The sequence below is a fragment of the Cylas formicarius genome, unplaced genomic scaffold (genome assembly GCF_029955315.1).
Source record: "Cylas formicarius isolate icCylForm1 unplaced genomic scaffold, icCylForm1.1 PGA_scaffold_3__17_contigs__length_32017465, whole genome shotgun sequence".
NCBI lineage: Eukaryota > Metazoa > Arthropoda > Insecta > Coleoptera > Brentidae > Cylas > Cylas formicarius.
In genome coordinates, this window is record NW_026844326.1 from 27,662,655 (window position 1) to 27,686,077 (window position 23,423).

The 23,423-nt window shown below is 33.8% G+C and overlaps 1 protein-coding gene across 4 annotated transcripts in view; it reads right to left on the reverse strand.

The window, feature by feature from the left end:
• LOC132699988 (cGMP-dependent protein kinase, isozyme 2 forms cD4/T1/T3A/T3B) overlaps nt 1-23,423 on the reverse strand; it is a 99,495-nt gene that overhangs the window by 41,309 nt on the left and 34,763 nt on the right. For 2 of the 4 annotated variants that reach the window (XM_060667019.1, XM_060667016.1), the window contains exon 1: nt 4,611-4,810. The exons of 1 other annotated variant lie outside the window; for it this stretch is intronic. The gene's annotated coding sequence lies outside the window, so the exon portion shown is untranslated. Of the gene's footprint in view, nt 1-4,610; nt 4,811-23,423 lie in introns of those variants that run through there. One more of the 4 variants, XM_060667018.1, reaches the window with a different exon arrangement.

Genomic DNA, 23,423 nt, shown 5'->3' on the forward strand with positions numbered 1-23,423 from the left:
AATCCCACGTAAATTTTTAGGTGGCCAGATATTGGCTTCAATGTACATTTTATAGGAAAGTTGTAGTATAACTTTTTGAAGCGCCCGCACCGTGGTCTAAGTCGCCTGAAAACCGGTCATAATAGGTAAAAACAAAATTCCTATTCTGGGAATTTCAATAAAAGGGAAAAGTAGTAGAGAGTCAATGGGGAAGTCCTTAAATATTTGGCTTTTACCACCTTAATTTTAGTTGTAATTTAGTGTTTTTCGAGAGTGGCAGTGTTGAGAGACTTATATTATTTTTAGCTATTTAAAAATGGTAACGTAAAAAATACGTATTTATTAAATTGTTCATTCACATTCATTAAGTCCTAAAGTAGCATATACCAGTATATGCCGCACATGTCAGGATTTGATCTAACATGACTTATATCTTTTAAATTTCGTGCAGTTCCGCCGTCACTCCGGCCACAGCTGACAGAAAAAGCATTGAAAGTATAGCGAAAATAATGCATAGTTGGTATCTACTGATATCTTTATTTTGAGAAAATTAGTAATTAAATTATAACCTTGTATACAGGATCAATTTTAAAACTGAAAACAATTAAAATAATGCTCAACACCATATATATATATATATATATATATATATATATATATATATATATATATATATATATATATATATATATATATATATATATATATATATATATATATATATATATATATATATATATATATATATATATATATATATATATATATATTCTCACGTATTGATTCACGGATGGAAAAATATGATGACACTATATTCCGGGATATCATCCGTTCGCTCGTTGAACTCCGACTGGAATCCTGCAGACGTTTGGCGAAACGTCTGCAGGATTCCAGTCGGAGTTCAACGAGCGAACGGATGATATCCCGGAATATAGTGTCATCATATATATATATATATATATATATATATATATATATATATATATATATATATATATATATATAAACTCGAAGCGAATATCCAAAAAATAAATGTTATGGTGGGAATTTGCGGACATCATATTAAAGGGCCATTTTTTATGGACTATAACTTCAAGGCAGAAACCTATTTGGACTTACTACAAATTGAAATTGAACTGAATTGATCAGAAGTACCCATAGTTCCCGTATGGTTAGCGAGTACTTTAAACAGGAATATTATTGGCCCAAGGTGCCGAATCCTCTGGCCACTCAGGTCACCTGACCTCTCACCGAACGACTTCTTTCTGTGGGATCATTTGAAAAGTGTTGTTTATAAAAATGTTACAAAACGCCATTTAATAAGAATGTGACAGGATTTTATAATAGCAACTAAACAATGCGAGAAATGAATTTTATGATCGCTTAGGATATTGTTTAATTGTTAATCGAGGGTTGTTTGAACATTAACTTAAAAAATAATGTTTTGTAGGCGTATCTTTATTATAATTATGAATTGTTTTTAAAAAAAGATTGAGGGCCAAATTTATAGTTGTTCCTTGAAGCTTTCTTGTTGCTTAAACCGTCCTTTAAATTAAATTCATTCCAAGAACGCTTTAAGGGACAAGGAGGTCTTTAGAACCGAGTATGAGTTTGATCCTAGGAAAAACATAAGGACATACCTACATACATTTTGAATGTGTGAAACCAAATGTGCATGTATTCTTGTATGGACCTTTTGCAATTTTGCCATCATATTTAATTCAATAACTGAAGATTGGCTGAAATTTATTCAAGCTCCGCCTCCTTCAAAAAGTTATATTACGACCTTGCTGTAAAATGTACAGGGGAGCCAATATTTGAGCGCCTTACATGGGACTTTCTATGTTCCGTATATATTTCTAATACAGGGCGTCGAATATATAAAGTTTTGCACCCGAAATTCGAGCGCTATGTAATTCCTATTATCAGCGAGAAAAAAATCCAAATAATGCTCGGGCGATAAAAAGAAAGATACCGCGAGTCTGACGATCTGATTACGGCAAAAATTCCTTTAAGCAATTAAACTGTCCTATTTTAAAAATTTTATTACAACTATAGACACGCGGTAGGATATTCAGCTTTATTGCAAAACGTTATATAACGTGTATTTTTTTGTTAACCAGAAGTTCCCAACACTACCATATATAAAACTGTATAAATAAATATAATTAATTCCAGCGGCGCCCAGAAGTCATCCTAACCATTAATATCTTTGAAAAATGACATTTTTTCCCTTTTTTTTCCTTTTCTAGAACACATGTTCTGCGTCACCTGCTATCTCTTGTTTTATAATTATTTACATATATTTATTTATATATAATTTTAGTTGTCTTATGCGAAAAATCAATTATTTCGAAATCTACAGCGGATTTTTGATATAAAAATCTTTATATTACCGCCATTTCAAAAGTATCAGTAAATCTTGAAACAATAACCTCCAACGAAAGTTTAATAAAAAATATTTCATACACTGATGGCATACAGACAGGAAAGTCCCGTATGCTTTATCTATTTGTATTTTCTAATTCGGATACTGCAGGTTTGAGGTCGCTTAAAACACTATGTGTTACGATAAAATTTTGTATACAGTGGTTTTGACAAACCCTGCTCTCTCTCTGCTCCTCTAAAAACAATAGAAAATCAACAATTGGTTATCTCTATCTACCGTAATCAGGGTTTCACATTTGAAAAACTGTATCTGAGAAACTAAGAGGTTTTGGAACGCAGAACTTTTATTCCTATTTTAGGGCGGGGATTAATTACACTTTTGGTGTTAAATTTAAACAAAATTAGAGGACCTATTTTTTCGATTCTAGAGAAACACAATGAAGCCGATCTAAAGTGAGGCAAATTTTATTTAGATTGAGACGGGTCCAAATAGGGATTATTTTCTTTGTCTTTCTTAAATGTAATAAGAGATTGTTTTATATCATTTCTTATGTTTTCTACTTGTTTTAGTCTTTTGTTCTTGTATGAACCAAGTGATTGGGATACGTTTTGACTATTTTTGTCGGTGACAATTTTGTGTATGCAAAATACCTACTAGTAATTTCAAAAATCAAGAATAAAAGTTTTTTTTTTGGGCAAGTAAAGCATTGAATAAATATAAATAAAGAATAATTGATAGAGTTGTTACATAAACGGAATATATAATCATGATATAAATAAAGTATTTTCATGTAACAACGACAATTGTTAATTCAGTATTCTTTGCTTATTCATTTAAGAACAAACATTTAAAAATTCCCCTTTCAAGAAACAAAAAAATATTATTTAAATAATGTACAGTGTCTCCACAGTTGCTATAGAGCGATGCGGTTTGTTGTGCTTGATTTTAGTGAAATTAAAGATGCCATCTTTGTTTTTGGGCTACAGTACAAAAAATTTGCCAGTTCAGTTTTAGTCTTTGTATTTTAAACCGCCATTTCCAAAGGTATTTTTTCAAAGAAGGATTTTCTACAAAAAAATATGTATTTAACACAGAAACTCTAAAAATAACAAGAAAAACAACAGAAAAGGAAGGACTACTTCTTCTGCTAGCCTGCTTTGGGGTGGCTAGGAGAGATCTAACAATGTGAACACCAAAGGAAGAAGGCTCGAGAAGAAGGAAGGTAGTTGAATCGAAGCATCTTATAAAATTCAAATATTCTAAAAACATAGAGGTCGAACAGGGTAGAAGGTTGTTGTTGAATGCGTAGCTGGAGATCTGGAGAACTTGTATAAAGCAGCTTTTCAATGACCAACGAGCAAATGACTACGCGCTAACAACCACTATTAAACAAAGTAGTAAAAGCTAGCAAAGATTACGATCTCAACGTGAACATCAACAAAGCTAAAATGATGGTGATAACAAAAAGGAAGCAAGCAACAGGTCAGCTTATCGAAGACGGGAAAACAATTGAACAAGTAAGACACTACAAATACCTTGGCACCATAATTAACGAAGGCGTTCAACATAAACAGGAGATCCTGGCACGCATTGAACAGGCAAGAAAGTCTTCATAAAAATGAAAAAAAAACTATTGACGGCTCCGGACGTATCACTAACAACAAGAACAAAAATGCATTTCCGTGTTGCTTTATGGCTTGGAAGGCTGGACGCCGAATAGAGAAACTACAAGGAGGTTGGAAGCTTTTGAAATGTGGACTTTGAAGTGTAGAACTATGAACGAGGAAGTGTTAAGAAGATTGGGCAAAGAACTCGAAATACTCTTTACCATTGAAAAACGCAAATTTGAGTCTTTGGGACAAGATATGAGCTGCTGAAACTTATTACTATTAGGTAGACGAAGTGTAGGGAGCCGAAGAATCTCTTGGTTGCGCAATCTTCGAGAATGGTTTGGTCTATCGTCAACTGAATTATTTAGGTCAGCATTATCAAAAGTGAAGCTAGCCATGACGATCAGCAACTTCCAAAGGAGAAGATTATGCAAGAAGAAGAAGGTCATTACCTCTACTCCTCAAAAATATCATCCTGATCAATAAACGATTTTAAAATTTCTGGGTTCTTTAAGACTTTAAATTATTATAAATCTTATTTTTGACAAACATTTGAAGAAAATAACAAGCAGCGGAGAAATGCAACAGTCCTCACTGATACCCGTCTTTTTCCATTGTAAAATTTGCCTCACTTTTCTACCATTCCGTTGCCATTCCAATTTAACGACCACTACCGCACCACCGTAAGCGAACGCACCCGCATTTACGGTAAGGACGACATTGTCCGGCACCAGAGAAAAAAAAAGACGCGACGCGACCGCACCGCTACCGCAGAAAGCGCGAAACTAAAAAAGCTTTCGGTCTCGTCCCGCGTGTTCGACGAACGTTTTACGCGGCTGTAACATTTCTGTGTCGGGCGCGATGTCTGTTTGGAGTGTCGAGATAAAACGATAATTGGTTAGAGTTATTCTCCATAATAAATTAGCGATAAGGTAATAATGATGTACGCGGGAAAAAAAAAACAGTAACGCGGATATAAATTAACTGGGACGCGGCTCCGCGCTTAGATATACAAAAAGCTCGCTATGGCAATAATTTAACTTATCCTGAACGCAGACTAGGATTTTGTTTGAAGGTGGTAGACACTGATTCAGTAGATGTACTAAAAGGATGTCGAACTTCCATTGCCTTTATTTTTAACTTACACAACGTTTCGGACAGTTGTATCACTACCCGTTATCAAGTGTAAACTAACTAACTAACTAACTAAAGTATCTGAAATTTGAAGCAACCGACTTCATATTTGGCAAACCTATGCAGCCTTGCCCCGTGACGGAACCTATAAAAAATCGCGCGTGTGAGGTTCTACAAAAAACATTCTTCAAAAAAACTGTTTAGCAGACCAAAAAACTTGAACTTGAACCGGAAGAAGCAGAAGATAAACTAAAACTATAAACTTTTATTCGTGATAATTTTTCAAAAATATACAGGCTGCGCCGCAAATTCAAAAAGACTGAAAAATGGATCCTCCCATTATTTAAAATTGGTTATAACTGAAAGACTATCATTCAGATATCACTTTCTTTTATATTGCGATAAAGCCCGCACCTATTGTACAGGGTGTTCCCGATATTCCGTGCTAAATGAGAAATTTGTTAAGTGTCCTAAATTTGCAGATTTCAATTTCAAATTTAGCAGAGAAGTAAAAGTCCGTGTCCACATTTAAACTGTAGAAATTGGGCGCAATCAAATATTGCCAAGTATTTTTGAAATTTTTTGCCAATTTTAGCTTCCAGAAAAATATGTTGTCCTCCATAATTGTTCATCCGATTTAAAAAAATAAACGATGTAAGAAAGTATGTAAATTAGCACGTTTTTTACAAATTTTCGTAAGGAAAGTGCGAATTTTGCAAATCTTCTTTGGACCGTCTGTGGAAAATGTGAAAAAACATACTTCTAATTTTATGCACAAAAAGTATGTATCTACCCTTTTTCGCAAATATATCCAAAACATTTGTGAAATTTCAAACTTTTTACGAACACTTTTTTTAATTCATACAAAACTTCAATTTTTTTATGAAAATATTTTGTGATTTCAAACTTTTTTTAAAGCAAATTTCGTCAAAAATAGCGTGATTTTGGTTAGTCCTGCTGATTGGTTGGTTTTCGAAAAAAGTGTAAACTCATAATTATGTAAAAATAACTTTCTTAAGAAGCTTGTGAATTCTCATGTTTTTTACATAAAATAAACAGAGTTATTTTTTTTAAACTAAATTTTGACAAGAAGCGTTAATTCACTTTTTATGAAATTTTGTTTTAAAAAACTGTTAATCCCAATTCCTGTATAATAAATGAAAGCTCCATTCTTCTTGTTTACGAAATTTTACCGAAGTTTTTGGTGGAAATTGTTGAGCAATTTTCAAATTTATACAGGGTCAATTATTTTTTAAACATCTTTTGTATTATTTAAAAATTTTATGGATCTATCATTCTTAGTTTATTTTATTATTTTAGTTTATTTATTATTTAGAGTCAAAGTAACCAAATATTGCTAAAGCAATTGTTGGCTGTCGGTTCGGTTCTGGCATTTTTTGCTAAGATCAAAAATTACGTGCATAAAAAAGATAAAAAACATAATCGCGTTTCAGTTTTGGTTGTGTTTGTTTTTTTATTATTATGAATTTTCTGTAAAAAGCGTTTGGCTAATTCTATATTTACTATGGATACTCTTCTTCTATTTGTTCTTAAGTTTAATCGTCCGTATTTTGTAAGTATAATAAATATCTTTAAATGGTATCTTTAAAAATATTTCTAATATAATGATCACTAAATCTCAATTTGGTGATGATGGATTGGCATTTAGAGTAGCTACAATAAAAAAATAAACTTACTTTTACCATACCGAACGGAAATGTAAACATAGAAAAGAAAAACTAGTCGAATGCCTCGGAGGGCAGGAAAGACACACATGGTAATAAATAATCCAAATGAAGCAACCTCAGGCGGCAAACTAAGAATTTCTCGTAATTATACGGCACAGCGATTATGTAATAATACATTAAACAACAATAATAACAATCTTCGCATGCAAACCGAGACGAATTATTCATTAGTTTCTCGGTAAGTTGTGATTAAATAAATGATCCTTTGTCGGCCTTGAAGTAGTTTACTTCCAGCTTCGATAACAATTTTCACCTTCTATTACATCGGGTTTAGTATCCAAGTGAATTTTCGGCCTTTCGAAGTCGTCGAAGCGTTAACCAAACATTTGATAAAATCTCTACCTAGATCGAGTTGATAAAATGAAATGCTATATACAGTATATTCACTATCATCAATAGAATGTTATGCTCTATAGGGTGGTTGATCTCGGGACACTGCCTGATCTCAGGAACTATAGGGGATGAAGCCAAAAGTTAATTAGGGTATTACAAACTTTCAATTTATTTTAATTTTGTATATACAGGGTGTTTCATTTTTCGTGGGCGAATATCGACTTTATTTTAAATGCAACATCTGGTATATTACTTCATATTTGAGTTCTATACAAAATTCTAGACATATTTTGTGTATAATGTAAATTTTGTTCTAGACAAGGGACTCGAATAAACAGTTTCATAAGAAATTTCGATACATTAATACAGGGTACGCGAAAAATAAGATTAAAAATGAAATTAAAAAAACTGGAAAAAAAACTTTTTTTTTTAATTTGTTTTATAACCTTCGTAGCATTAAAAATTAAGGCATTTTTTTATAAGGTTGTTATATATGCCTAATATTTTTACTTTTTCTCGTAAAAAATTAAAAATGTCAAAAACTGTTAGAGTTTGATATAGGACATGATAAACAAAATATGCCTAGAATTTTGTATAGAATTAAAAAATGAAGTAATATGCCATTTAAAATAAGAAAATTGATATTCGCCCACGAAAAATTAAACACCCTGTATATACAAAATTAAAATAAATTAAAGGTTTGTAATACCTCAATTAACTTCTATATATTAAGGTAAACCCATACCCTATACCCTATACGTTCATTTGACTACAATTCGAAGGAAATTACGCAATGAATTAGATCCTATAACAGGGTAGAAGGTTGTTTTTGGATGCGTAGCTTTTATTTAGAGTTCTCAAGAACTGTGTCGAGGTTTAATCCAACAAAAATTACAAGGTACCGTGGCCCTTTTCATTTAAACGCTTTCATTACTTGATTATACGTAGTCCAAGTTACACTGAGAATACAGTGCGGATAGCATGGGCAATGCATTTGAAATAGGAGAGATAGATAACATCAATTTAAATATTTCTCACACAAAAATTAGAACACCATGTTTTTAATTTGTTTGTAAAATAGATAATAAAAGCTGAACAGCCTAAGTATATAAGGGCATATAACATGAAATCTTTATTTTATTTTATGTTCGATTTCGTACTATCAACACCGAATTGAAGAAATCAAAAAACCAACAAACAACAAAAAACGAGATCTAGTGCTACGTGCGAGTGCGAAAACAGCGACTTTTAATATAATTCCTAGTGTCACTTCAACTATTTCAAAGAATGTCGATTACGATGTTGCGTGTGATCTTCAAACCCTCGTGTCTTACTGATTTATTATCGTTACTTTTTAGTGTAGCTAATGTTCATTATTGTTATTATATTTTATATTTATTTAGATTAGAACAAAACGTTAATTTAAAAAATTACATTACAAAATCAAAATAAAAATTTGGCATATTTTTGCAAGTGTTTTAGGAAGCACTGACCTGATTTTAAATCTTTAATACACTATGAATTGTCCTTTTCGAATAATGTATCATTTCGCTATCCCTAAATCGCTTGGTTACTGCAATAAAATATAAATAAATATAAATAATAAAATAATAATAATAATGTAGATAATCTTGGCCTTCAAGAAATTCGGACCTCTTGGTACTAACTAGATGGTGCGTCGACTCACTGGACTGAAGAGGTGTCACATGAACTATACGACTTACTTAATGACCATTGGCTCCGTGCGATTGGCCAGCAAGATCGCCCGATCCCACGCCATTAGATTTTTACCTGTAGGGTATATTTGACACCGGTGAAGAGCAAGGGAGAGCTACGTCATAGGTTTGCACGATGCTTTGAATGAATAGTTCTGTCTGAGAGAAAGAAGGCTACCTACCATTCATCCACTGCAACGGATTTTTTAAAGTGTTTCGAATTCGAACACCTAATGTAAAAATTGGATTCATTTTTGTGTGTGCAATTTTTATTTTAAGTATTTAATATGTTGTTAGTGTAAATAGATATTTCATGTAAGATGTAATGTTTTTTTTAGAAAATCTTTAAGATTTTCCAGTTTTTTTTTTAATAGAATTACAGTTCTACGAGGTGTATTCAAAAACTAAGGTGACTTTTTTGATTTTCGATATTATTTTGTTATGTTGAACATATGCCACTAACATATGTTCGCAGTTTCACCCAGTTTGCACGTTTATTTTTATTTTGTGAGACAAAAGCGTTAGACGCGTTTTGTGTGTTTGGCGATTTTGTGCCGTCAAAAAAAGTCTAAAAAAGAATTTACCTAAAATTTTGTGTCAAAGAATACAGTGCTAAAAAACACTTGAAATGTTGACCACGGCATATAGTGAATCTACTTTTAGCAAAAAAAATGTTTATCAGTGGTACAAGCTCTTCCAAGATGGCCGAGAAGAAACCGATGACGAAACTAGACGCCCCAGCACGACAATAACTAAAAGCGTTGAAGAAGTAAAACAAACGGTGTTGAAAAATCGTCGAATCTCTATTAGAGATGTGGTTGAAGACGTCGGTATCTCTGTTGGCTTGTGCCATGCAATTAGACTGCGTAATTTTGAACAAAAGGCTTGTTGAAGGAGCATGGTTCAAGAGCTGTTAAACGATGTCGATGATGATCCTAATATGCTCAATCAAGTCATAACTAGTGACGAATTATGGATATATGGTTATGACGTCGAAAACAAAGCCCAGTCGCAAAGAATCGTCAAGACCGAGGAGAGAGACTGTGGGACAATATTATTTTTGATGATTAAATAAATGCTTTTTGAAATAACTTAATAGGCAGCTTACTTTTTGAACGCATCTCGTATTCAAATACCCAAGACTAAGACAGGTTCCAGAAAATTGATTCCCTGAAGTCCTTTTGGTCTTGCGAAAGGTTTGTTTTGTGCAAATCACCTTCGTTCATTAACAAATACAGAAAACAATTACGTGAAGCTGATCGATTATTATTATCATCGAGGTCTCGAAACTTTTCGAAAACCAATCCGGGTAAGTTTAAATTCGATCCGATCGTCGCGGATCGATGTCGATGGTCGCGTGAAATCCAGTTAAATTAAAAGCAGACATGTTGATTGATCGAGTCTCGGGCCACCAACCGATAAGAAAATAATTAATTTTGTTTTCTTCGAGTCGCCACGTCGGCTAATGGATCCGGCCACTAGTTTAAAAAAAAATATTCCTCGATATATCGAAGGGAAATTTGCGTATCGGAAGCGGGTCGCCGAAAAAGCGTTTTTTTAAAACGTTTAAATCGGCAAAAATGTGGCACAATGAGGTGCTAATTCGAGGCAAATTGGTAACGTATTATCGCGTTGACGACACAAACGCTAATCGAAATAACGTGACCCAAATGAAACCGACGCGGTGTCAACAGTCCCGCGCGTGCACGCCATCTTCCACGAAGATTAATCGATTATCCGGCTCGAAGGACCGATCCACCGAGCGTTGGTCCTTCGAGCCGGATAACTTCTTTTAATGAACGCGATAAATTCGTCTTCGGCGTCCTCGGACAAACGTAATGGCGTCTTTTGTTGCAAATGCAGCGGTAGGTACTCATTATCGAGAGAATTATCATATCTGCGAAGGAATCGGGTCAAAGTCGTATATGCTCGTACCCAATGGTGTATCATAAGTACCGGGATAAAAAATGTCGCGTTCTTGAGCCAGATGAACGATGATACGCCGCGTCGATTGGCACACGGCTTGATTTATAACAAATATTTGTCCAATTAACCGTCAGTCTGAAGTAGTCTAGGCCAATTTATCTTATATGGAAGGATTTTTAAAACAAGCGGCTTAGCATTCTGCTATTACAACATTTTTTTTTAAGCGTTAATGCTTGGGCTTGGCGTTTACTCTAGTAATACTATCTTGCTGTTATACCGGTTGTCATAAAAAAATACATAAATCCGTTAGTCAAATATTAATCATCATCACAGTCTATAGAATTTTTCGCGATCCAAAGGACGCAGGAGGGTGTTGGGAGGAGTAACACGATCCCTATAACTACGCTCTAAAGCTGCCATCTTATAAATTCTGCTAATACATGATACTTGCTAACATGTAATATTAAACAAAATTTGCGATGATACTTTTTACATTGTGTTGGCGAATTTTATATCCACAAACAGGATAGTCTAAACATTCTATATTATGCGTGCATATGTACTTACTTATTCAACAACCAGTATTATTTTGTACAGGGTATCCATTTTTTTTAAATGAAGGACTCTATTCTTAAGTTTTGTATCGAATTCCTTTTAAAACTTTTTTTTTGATAATAATACAGACCTAAACCTACTTTTCCGAATTAATTTTTCTAAAAAAATATTAATTTTCACACGAAGAAGAATAAACGAATATATTTGGACCATTTTTAATTAAAAAATCTCTATTTTCTTAAATGGTGCACCACACAACTTTTTTTTTTCATTTTCACATAGGTTTTTCATAATTTTGATTGTAATTTATTTGTGAAATCCAACCCAATTTTTCCAGTGTCGGAATTTTTGTCGTTAATATGTTTAAGTATGTGCCAGTGTTTGTTTTCTTCCCTAAAATACTCTCGCCATGTTATCATGACGTTTTCCAGTGTTAATGAGGTTAGACGCCAGTTTGACGATACGTTTCGAGATATGGCTTATCTCGTCTGCAATTAGTCTTTTTACCCCGAAATTTTCCAGTACATGTGGCAACGTCTAAAATTGAACCCCGCTCGGTGGGCGGTTAATCACGCACATCCTCATTGAAATATGTTCAAGCTAGACAATTACAGCCACGTATTAACCGGTCTTAATAAGAGTTAATCGGCCGCGATAAGGTCTATTTATAGACACTTTTCATCGAATGTCGTAAGTCTCCGAGGCGTCTTCTCGTTGAGGTTTATACGGACGGACGGCTTGGCAAATCTTAACACAGAATCAAAATTTTCAAATTAAAATTCAAAAACCATTCCATTTCCACTTGGACTTGTGTCGGATATTGCCAAAATTATAACAAAAGAAATTAAAAAGTTTTTGTTTGTTTGTTTTCCAAATGAATGTCCTAAACCTCTTAACTTTTGCGATACTTACATAGATGGTAAAGTATTCAAAAATTAATATATTTTTTTAATATCTGTAATATCACTTTAGATATTTTAATGAAATTTGGCACACATGTATTAAGAGGCAGTATTTAGTATATCACATCTCTTTTAAAAATACACCAGTGGCGAGCGTACGGAATTTCACCTGTCCATTTTGGCAGACATTGATGGCACGCCACTGGTTTCTCTTAAATTAACAATTATTCCTTCATTTCCAAAGAAATTTAATTTAATATCTGTTTTTTTTTTTAAATACTTAAAAAAATCGAAGTACGAAACGAAGTACCAAAACTTAAATAAATAAAACAAATTTAAATGGGAATTATTATTATTATTATTATATTTAATTATTATATTAATTTTATATTTATTATTATTATTATTGTTACATAATTATATTAAATTAATTATTATATTTGATTTGATTTCTTAATTTTTTAAATAAAAATTCATTTCTGTGCATGATATCATATTAACGATATTGATATGGTTATGCATCGGATTGAAAAAAATCAAATAATGCCTCTATATACATAATACATGCGTCCAAAGTTCAATAAAATATCTAAACTGGTATTACAGACATTAAAAGAATATATTTTATTTTTGAAAATTACCACCAAAAGTTAAGGTGTTAAAATAAGCTCTTAGTTGTTTACACAGTTTGTAATTTTGAAGTGACTCAGCTGTATCAAGATTATTTTTAACATTCAATATTTAGTTAAAAAAAAAATTGAAAATTTTTTCCTTAGGACTGGCTTTTGCCAGAGAGTGATGAGTAGCGAGGGCTGACGTTTATATTACGGGAGTTTCTTAAACTGGTCCTGCCATCTGGGGATTAACGTTTTTATAGGGAAGTTTGACATTTTCAGGTTAGTTTTACTCAGTGAGGTTGTTTATGTTTTTTGTGATAAATTGTGACCGTTAAAAATGGAACTTAATCGGGAGCATTTCCGTGCAATAACTTTTTACAACTTTAGACGTGGACTAACTCAACAATTCGACTTTTGGAGTTAAAGCACCATCTAGGACTACTGTTTTCTTAAGGATGAATTTCGTAAAAGTCGTCCAAAATCGGTGGTTGTTCAAGAAAACATTGATGCAGTGCGGAAATTGATTTTGCAGGATCGTCATGTCACTTACCAAGAAATTGAGGTATCTTTGGGCATTAGTGGGACCAGCATACATACAATTTTGCATGAACAGTTGGCAGCTAAAAAAATTTGTTCGTGTTGGATTCCACACAATTTTACATCACCTCAAAAAAAGGCTCGTGTTGATTCCAAACACGTCTATGATATCGTGACAGGTGATGAATCATGGATCTATGCATATGAACCTGAAAGTAAACAGCAGTCGACTGCGTTGATCTTTCAGAATGAGACAGAGCCCACAAAAGTTGTTGGTGCGCTAAGCACCTCGAAACAAATCGTAGCTAGTTTGTTCAGGAAAACGGCCCACGTTGCAACTGTTTCTTTGATGAAAGGTAAAACAGTCAATTCTGAATGGTACACAACCATTTGTTTGCCGAAAGTCCTCGAAGAAATTAGAAAAACCAACCGCCGAAAACGAATCACTCTCCACCGATCAGTGCAAACAAAGAACTTTTTTAGCATTAAAAATGTTGATTTGATGAGTCATCCACCATATAGTCCTGATTTAGCACCTAATGACTTCTTTTTATTCTCATACATTAAAAATAAATTACATGGGCAATGATTTTTGACACCAGAAGAAGCGGTTTTACGGAATGCAAAAGTGTATTTGATCATCAGGGTGAATATTTTGAGAAACAATAGAGTCATATATATTGGTAGCTTATAGTTTTTTATTACAAATACTGAAATATAAAAGTTAGCCCTCGTACAGCAACGTACAATGCAATAGTTCGGGAATGAGTGAACATATGTACGATAATATAAACGCAAACCAATTATGTTAATCTCCATATCACGTAGCAACAGGTACACAGTTTTTTTTTAATATGAACTATTTAATTGGTGCAAATTATATGAGAATCAAAACATGTAAACACCATGACGATCGGCACTTATTGCCCAGTCTTACTAACATTTAGGTTAGTTTCGCTTGTTGTAAAATGGTGCTAATAGTGTTTATCTTTTTTAATAAATTATTATTAGCCTTTAACTCTATTAAACTATATTAAGTTACTTTAATTAAAGTATTTTCTCGCAAGTTTTTGCAAGAACAACTCTCACATGTCTTTTGTTTCTCAGTGCAACTTATATAGCGTGTCGTGTACTGAAAAGAATGGTTTTGTATTCTTTACCAGGTCGTCCATATTTAAAATAAGAAATTAACATCGCTACCGCGACGGCCTTCGTACAAATTGTGAACCCGCTGATAATACGATTTAATTTTTCCATTCAACCTCACGGCAGGTTGTTTATTGCGATAATGCATCGGTTAATTTCCGCAAGAACCGCGAGATAAATGGAAGGTTAATTATATCGCGTTTCGGTCCGCAAAAGGGATCGCTGCACCAAGGCGAACCTTCATTTCGAACGAATTTTTGATGTTACGAAAATGTATCCTTTCTATACCTCCTATAAAAAGTTTATTTACATATTTTGTACAAAATTAAAGACAATATGCAAAACCCATTTGAATTGTAAAGTTCATATAAACATATGTCCTGAAACGTCTAGTTTTCAAGTAACAAGGTGCCCATTTTTTTTTTTAGTAGGTCTTTCATTCATGTGGTCCAACTGGATGAGAATTATCAAGAAAAGTCAAAAGACAAGTCTTATTTTTGGTCCGTCTGAAAATATATCATTTTTTTAAAGTTATATAATTGAATAATATTAATAGGTTCCTCCCGAAACTTAAAAGTAAATGTATTTATTGTTCTTCTTCTTCTTCTTATTCCTACGTTAAGTCCAATGACTTGTGTTTACTGGGTAATATTTAATCTTATTTGCGATTCTGATGACCAGCTATGTTGCCATTTTTTTTGTGGTCTTCCTCTTGATCTTTTCTCCTCGGGTTTTCCATCTCTTGTGATCTTTGCTAGTTTGTGCTCTTCCATTCTCGTTACATGTTGATTTCAATTTCTTCTTCTCTCTTGTCTCCGTCTTACCATATCTTGATTATTACATTGTTGCCGGATATCTTCGTTTCTCGTCTAGTCTTTCCTATTATGCATCTTAATGTTTTCATTTCAGTTGTTCTTAGCGCTTGTTTTGTTTTCTTTGTATCAGCTCTGGTTTCTATGGCATACGTAAGTATTGATCTTATACATGTTTTATAGATTTTTGTTTTCGTTTGTTCGTTTGTTTGTTTTTTGTTGTTGTTGTTTCGATGTTTATTTCTCTTAATGCACCTGCTATGGCTGCTGCTTTGCATATCGTCTCTTATATCTCGTTAGGGGGGGGGGGGGGTCGCCGTTGGTACAGAAATGATCACCGTCGAAAAAAAAAATTTTTTTTGTCTGTCCATTCGCCATTCCCGTCTTTTGATTTTTCCTGAATAATTTTCGAACCGTTGGAGCTACAAAATTCAAATTTGCCTCCTTTTTAATACTCCACGAGGCACATAAGCTTGTAAGAAATTGATTTTCGACTGTTCGACGTTGCTATGAAACACGATAAGTGTCCGAAATTTGAAGCAACCGACTTCATATTTGGCAAATCTATGCAGCTTTGCCCCGTGACGGAAACTATTGAAAATGGGGGGGGGAAGTAGGTAGGTAAAAAAATTCTTGAACCAGAAGAAGCAGAAGATACGGCTCTATAAACTTTTATTCGTGACAATTTTTCAAAAATATACAGGGTGCGCCGCAAATTAAAAAAAAAAGAAAAATGGGTCCCCCCATTATTGAAAATTGGTTTTAACTGAAAGACTATGATTCGGATCTCACTTTCTTTTATATTTCTGTTATATTTATTGTGTTTATATATATAAACTTTTTTATTTAAGGTTTTCACCTATTGTACAGGGTGTTCCCGATATTCCGTGATAAATGAGAAATGTGTTAAGTGTCCTAAATTTGCAGATATCAACTTCAAATTTACCAGAGAAGTAAAAGTCCATGACCAAAGTTAAACGGCAAAAATTGGGTGCAATCAAATTCTACCAAGTATTTTTTTAAAAAAATTGAATTTTTTTTTTGGTAATTTTAGCTTCTAGAAAAAATATGTTTTTCTCCATAATCGTTCACCTGATCGGCAAAATTCTTTAACCAGCAGACGCGGAAGATCCAGTGCAATAAAATTTATTTCAGGCATTTTTTCAGGGTTTTCAAATTATAGGTAAAAATCTAAAAGACCATTGTTCATTTACATAGTAAATTATTAGCAGTAAATGAAAAATCGTAAAACTGGTTCAAACGGTTCAAACGGTGTCTATCGCATAAGCTGCTCGGGATATTTGAAAAAATCCATTTTGAAATCGTTATTTCGGCGGCTGCCAAGATACGATGACGTCATTGATTATTATGGTGCACTGCATGGTTTCAGGAAAAACTTATTTTCTCGAAAACCATTTACTATTTTCAAACATCTCGAACATTGTTTGAATCATATACAGGGAGTGTCGTTTATTCGCAAAAAAAATCTAAAAGATCTTTTGTAGGTTAATTATTGGCGATAAAAACCCGTTAAAGATGGGATAATTTCATTTGAACAGTATCGTAAACTGTGTCGAGAGAGTTTCAGATTTCGTCAATTATACAGGGCGCGAGATATTTGAAAAAATTTTAATATTTACCGATGCTTACTTAAAACGGCAAAGCAATAAATGCACTATATTTTTGGTCGTGTTATACCAAAAACTCTCAACGCTGAACCAGTCGTACTAAACGATAATGAAGACATCGATCGAAATCGTTTATGCCGGCTCGTTTTAACCTAAACAAACGCCCCGGTTCATTACGTTCGAGTGCATTAAAATGACCGCGTAAAAAATGTTGCTTTAAAAACCGAGATTTACGGCGACCATTCCGACCGAAGACGAATGCCGGTACGGCGGGGCAATTAGCTCCGAGGACGGCATCGAACCGGGCAAGTTTTTTGGCCGAATCGCTAATTAAACGAATGCCTCAGTTTTTGAAATTTAAATCAAGGGGCGTGGCCGCGCGCATAAAGACACGCAACTACGCGAAGAGCGCCGTGCTTAATCAATTATATTACGCCGTCCTCGTCGGTGTCGAGAAAATATTCAATTACGTCGCGATTCGGTTGTTGTTTATTTTTTTGGCAAGCTCGTTTTCGTGCAGGATTCGATAATGATTGTAATTATTGTAAGGCGCGGGTAAGGGGGGAGGGGCAGGCTTATTTTATATTCGAAGCTCGGACAGGCCGGGAGCCGAGTGATAAAGCGCCATTTGCATATGAGAGCGCGGACAGTCAAAAATTTTAATAAATAATAAATTTGGTAAATTTAGTGAAAAAAGTATAAAGATGGCATTTTCCACTATTTAGAAATCTCTGCGTCGATTGTTTGTAAATCAAACTGACGTTTCGCCAATCGTCCTGTTGGCTTCTTCGGACCTTTGCTGAAACTGGCTCGCGTTACACTCTGCACCTGCTTATATATTGGTTGACGGGGCGGGGCTAGAGGAGGGGCATGAATGTTGTCTCGGATGAACCTATTGGTAAAAGGTTGGGTCATAAATTTCTATAGATTCCCGGATTTTGCATTGGTAGAAGGATTGATTACATGGAAGAAAATTAGTGTTATCGAATAAAATTTTATGTCCGGTTTCGTGATTGTGTTCGGCAACTATAGTATAAGTACCTAGAAAGTTATATTATTGAAGGCGGAAACACCCAGAAATATATTAAAAACTCCATTTTGTGGTCAAAAAACACAACACATTACATAATAACTCTTATTACATTACGAGGTTAGCGCCAAAATTTCCCGCCCTGACATAGATGCATATATATATATATATATATATATATATATATATATATATATATATATATATATATATATATATATATATATATATATATATATATATATATATATATATATATATATATATATATATATATATATATATATATATATATATATATATATATATGATGACACTATATTCCGGGATATCATCCGTTCGCTCGTTGAACTCCGACTGGAATCCTGCAAATCTTGCATCCGACTGGAATCCTGCAGACGTTTCGCCAAAATCTCACTTGGCATCTTCAATGCTCGCGCTCCGTGTTCGAAGTGTTTTCGGAGCGCGAGCATTGAAGATGCCAAGTGAGATTTTGGCGAAACGTCTGCAGGATTCCAGTCGGATGCAAGATCTGCAGGACTCCAGTCGGAGTTCAACGAGCGAACGGATGATATCCCGGAATATAGTGTCATCATATATATATATATATATATATATATATATATATATATATATATATATATATATATATATATATATATATATATATATATATATATATATATATATATATATATATATATATATATATATATATATATATATATATATATATATATATTATTCTTTGCCAGGCAGTTTCGACATTGTCAGGTTCTGTCTATTTTGTCTATAGTATTTTAACATTTGTTAAGTCTTGATGGTCACGTCGCATTTCACTTAGTGAATTGTATACCAATAACAAATCCTTATTGTTGCTTAATATACCAATATTCTGCGTAAAATTAAGAAAGAAGTTTTTGTTTAGTTGCGTTGTCCTTTAAAAGGGCAGCGTATGCTTCGTTGGGTAGCCTCTTGGAAATTACAAAAAAAACTTTTATATGAACTTTTTCGATTTTTTTGGGATCTTTAGCACATGATTTGTAAAACACCCTGTATAAACCCGAATTCGGTGCACTTTCTCGGCCCATCATTAAAATGCTCATTAAAATTCGTAGTTATCCGAGATCCAGCTCACGTACAGCCATAAAACGTACGATAAGGGGGCCAGGGTCTGGCGTTTGCGAAAATAAACCGGTAGAGGTCGCCTAGACCGTAGCCCGCCACACACCCGTATATTATATTGGACGGCGCCGATTCGCCAATAGCGCGCAAATGTCAAATCTTCGACGGTACTAGTGGTCCATGTGTCGTTACCGTTTCGCTTTGACCTTTACTCCCCTAGTACCCCCCCCGCCCGTGTATGTGGTGAAGGCGAAAGAAGGCGTGGATTCTTGACTCGCTGCTGGGAAGCAGTCAGTTGAACCTCGAAAGTACCCCGTTAAAGTTCTCGGACAGAACTTATACTATATCGTCCTTCTGTGTCCTGATAGATGCTTGTTAAAATTTTAAAGATATTAATATTTTTGCATAGTAAAATTTCCCTGAGAAACGTTATTAAAAAAACAATTTTCTTATCTGCCCTATCTTTCAATCTGCTGCAGTTATAACAATAAAAGTGGACCTTAAAATGCATTGGCATTGCATTTTTTGCCTGTGTTGTACAAAACTTGCATTTTTCCCCAATAATATGGAATTCATTGCATTGTATTACCAAATAAAAACCTTGTTCGACCCTTTTCCACACGGCACGTCTAATTGTAGGACCAAAAATATAGTGCATTTATTGCCTTGACGTTTTAAGTATTTTACAGTACCGTAACCGCAAACCTTGGCAACACCGGGGTAAAACCCAGCCCGACACATTATTCTACATTAAGTAGGTCTTGTAAAAACTTGAAATTTTTGATTTGAAACGTAAAAGGACCGCTTTAAATTTGATTTTGGGAATTTTTGAAGAAGTAAAAGCGTTTATTTTAACATCATTCATCGTTCTTAAGAGCTTAATCTAAACTGCAATATGTTCGTGTAGTAAGTACGTATTTATGTACCTGATTCTCCAACTTTGACCCTGCGATGCTGTTTTCACTGGCTAGTTCACAGGGTAATGGTAAGTACCTGTACTCCATTTATCTTACAGGTAAAATAATCATTTTTGTCTTGTGTTCCTGTCAACAACAGTCTGTTTTAAGACTATAGATTATATTCACGAAAGATAACACTTAACGTGGAGACCGTGAAATGAAGCAGATGAAGCAGAATTTGAATACGAAGTGGAGATGGCTGTCGAACCTAATGACAATTCAGAAGACGAACTACCTCAGCAAATAAAAAAACGGGTCCATTTATCTTCGGATCCTAAACAAATTGTTTTGAATGTTTACATTTATTAAAGAAATTCAGAACGACATAGAACGTAATTCAGTTAATGACGGTGTCGGTTTGTAAAAGCACTATATTTCTGGTCGAAGTATAGTTAGTTCATTATATTACATTCGGACCGACTTTTACTGCTTTCTTAGATATGAATAGATTCATAGAATTGCCCACACTATATATCTCAAACGGATGGAAATTTTTAGTATCTTTAATATGAAACGTTCCTATGTGCTTCGTTTTGCGTCTGTTCCTGTCTAGTGGTTTTTAAAATTCTGGAAACTAACTTCCTTATGTCGTGGATAAAGAGTTATCGGGAATTCACTTCCAATGGCACCAATTTGTCTTGCACAGAAAGAAAAAGAAAGATATATGTTTTTTGGTATAATAGAAAATTTTGCATTTTATGGATTTTTATAGGAAATATTTCATAATTTTTGTTTTTTAGCGGGTGGTTGCTTTTATTGGATTTTACAGATTCATGCAAATAAAAAATTTATTGTGGATCGGTGTGTCAAATCAGTAAAACACAAGCTCAAAAAGGAAAATTGCAACGAGAGGAACCCTCCTAGCAAACAATACGACATTGTCTTGAAGAAAAACCAAAAAACAGCGAACAAGCCCAATTCAATATACCACATAAAAAACTAGGTAACTCCAATTTAAGATCATTGTTCACAAAATACTTAAAAGTAGTATTGATATCATTCACCAACAAACTGTAAATAACAATTTAAAAAAAGTGGGTGAAAATTTTTTTTTCTTGTGGTTGTGGTGAGAGATATATTGCATACGCATTAATTGGAGTCTTATGGGAAACCGATGACTCCAAACAACTGGAAAAGACAACAATGTAACTGTAATGAACGAAATCGATGCCGAGGGAGTTAGAAAAAGCTATTGGTTTGACATATCTACAAAAATATATTTCGCAAATTCGATATTTTTAAAAAGGCAAGCAGAGATAGTTTCATTTGCGAGGTAGATTTAATCGTACCAGAAACAATCCCATTAAAATTAATTAAGACACAGAAAAAAAATTAATTTAGACAAATCCGTCCTCAATGTGCTTCAATTGCACAGTCCAACGCAAAGATGTTACTGAAATAGGTGAAGTTACTTTCACAATCAGAACTTAATGACTTGCGAATCAGAATTTATGGGCTATTTAAAGTTGTTTATTAAGAAAATTGATGCAGACTATAATTCTGAGGACTGGATGCTTTGTCTTGACTCACGTAAGAGAAACTTTAAAGCAGTGTTTTTTTTTTTAAATGTTCTTGCTTCTGTACGTGTTGCTTATTCCGCGCAAAGAAAGAATATTACGGAAATCTGAAACCACTGCTAGAGGAAATCCAATATAAAGACTATAGCTTGACGATTTATGGAGACTTAAAAATTGTGGGATTTCCACTAGGTCAGCAGTCAGGATATGCGAAGTACCATTGTTTTTTGTGTGAGTGGGACAGTAGAAACATGCAGCAACAGTAGGTCACAAAGAAGTGGCCAAAAAGGGTTAATTTAACTCCCTAATAAAAAAAATAGTACAGTGTTACTGATAGACGAAAAATTCTCTTACCACTGTTGCATATTAAAGGACTGACGAAACAGTACGTTAAAGCTTTAAATAAAGATCAGATGCAAAATTAAAGAAAGGAATTTTTGTAGGTCCTCAAATAAGGCGATTAATGAAAACTCAAGACTTTGTGAATCCATGATCGAATCTGAAAAGGTTGCATAGGTTTCATTTACTGATGTTATAATAGGTTTTCTAGGAAACAACAAAGTTCGATATTACACTTTTTACACTCACATCTGGACTACTTTCCCGAAAATAAATAAGAACTAAAAGTTCAAATTTTCAAACGTACAAATGTCACATTTGATAAAGACACGGTGTTGTCGAAACAATTGTCATGTCAAAATATATAATTTCGTGAAAATCTGAACTTTTAGTTCTTATTTATTTTTTAAATAATATAAAAGACATAAAAGAAATGTAACTCAGATATCAAGGTCGATGGAACGTTACAATGATGGCAGATTACTACTGGTCATTAAAAAGGGACAATCCCATGGAGTATACAAGAAAATCTACTAAAAGTTTTTCGGCAAAGATAGAGATTCGGTTTTTGTTTAACCTTACGTGATAGATTAAAATGTCTACCAGATTCAAATTTAGTAGGTTTAAATTATACATATAGAAATCAACTTTCAAAAGTTTAAAATTTGTTGGCCTTGGTTATTTTGGAAAATTATTTATCAATAAATTTATTATAGCTGTCAAGTCAGGAAAATTTCCACGTATCGTGCCGGTAGGGTAACGAGATTCTCGATAAAATACATGTGTTGCCATGGCAGCCTGTAGAAAAATTCAATTCCGAATGGCTAAAAAAGTACTGGCGTGAAATTTTCACGGAAATTGAACCTTTAAAGGGTTAGAAAAGGCTGCTGGTTTGACAGGTGCACGAAATCGTCTCGCGCACCCACCCAAATCTTTGAAAAACCTGGTAGCGACCTTCCCGAAGCACCGACAGAATAAAAATAAACGGACAAGACGCCGTGTAAAAATAGATTATAGCGCAATTAAAAAAAAAAAAATATCGAGATTGGAATATGTCAAGGCTGACGCGAACTGGATAAACATTGCCGTTAGCGATGACCGGTGCAAACGATTTTGCATCGCGTTTTCGTGACGGATACGTTAAACGAGCGATCCGACTAACCAAAACGACATCTTAGGCACAGAATAAACGTGTGAAATTTGGAAGGGTTAATATATATAACTTTCGAATTTTAAACGGTACGACCTATATTTTTTTGCATTTTTGGATTCAGGAAATCATTCTACGTAGGATAGGATGGTTTTTCTATTTTTTTTTTGTTTAATTTTTAAAAATTTTGTCTAGGAGGCTGTGATCATAAATACTATTTACCGGGTCACCTGATCATGGGTAAAATTGTAAATGAGTTTTTTCTGCATTCC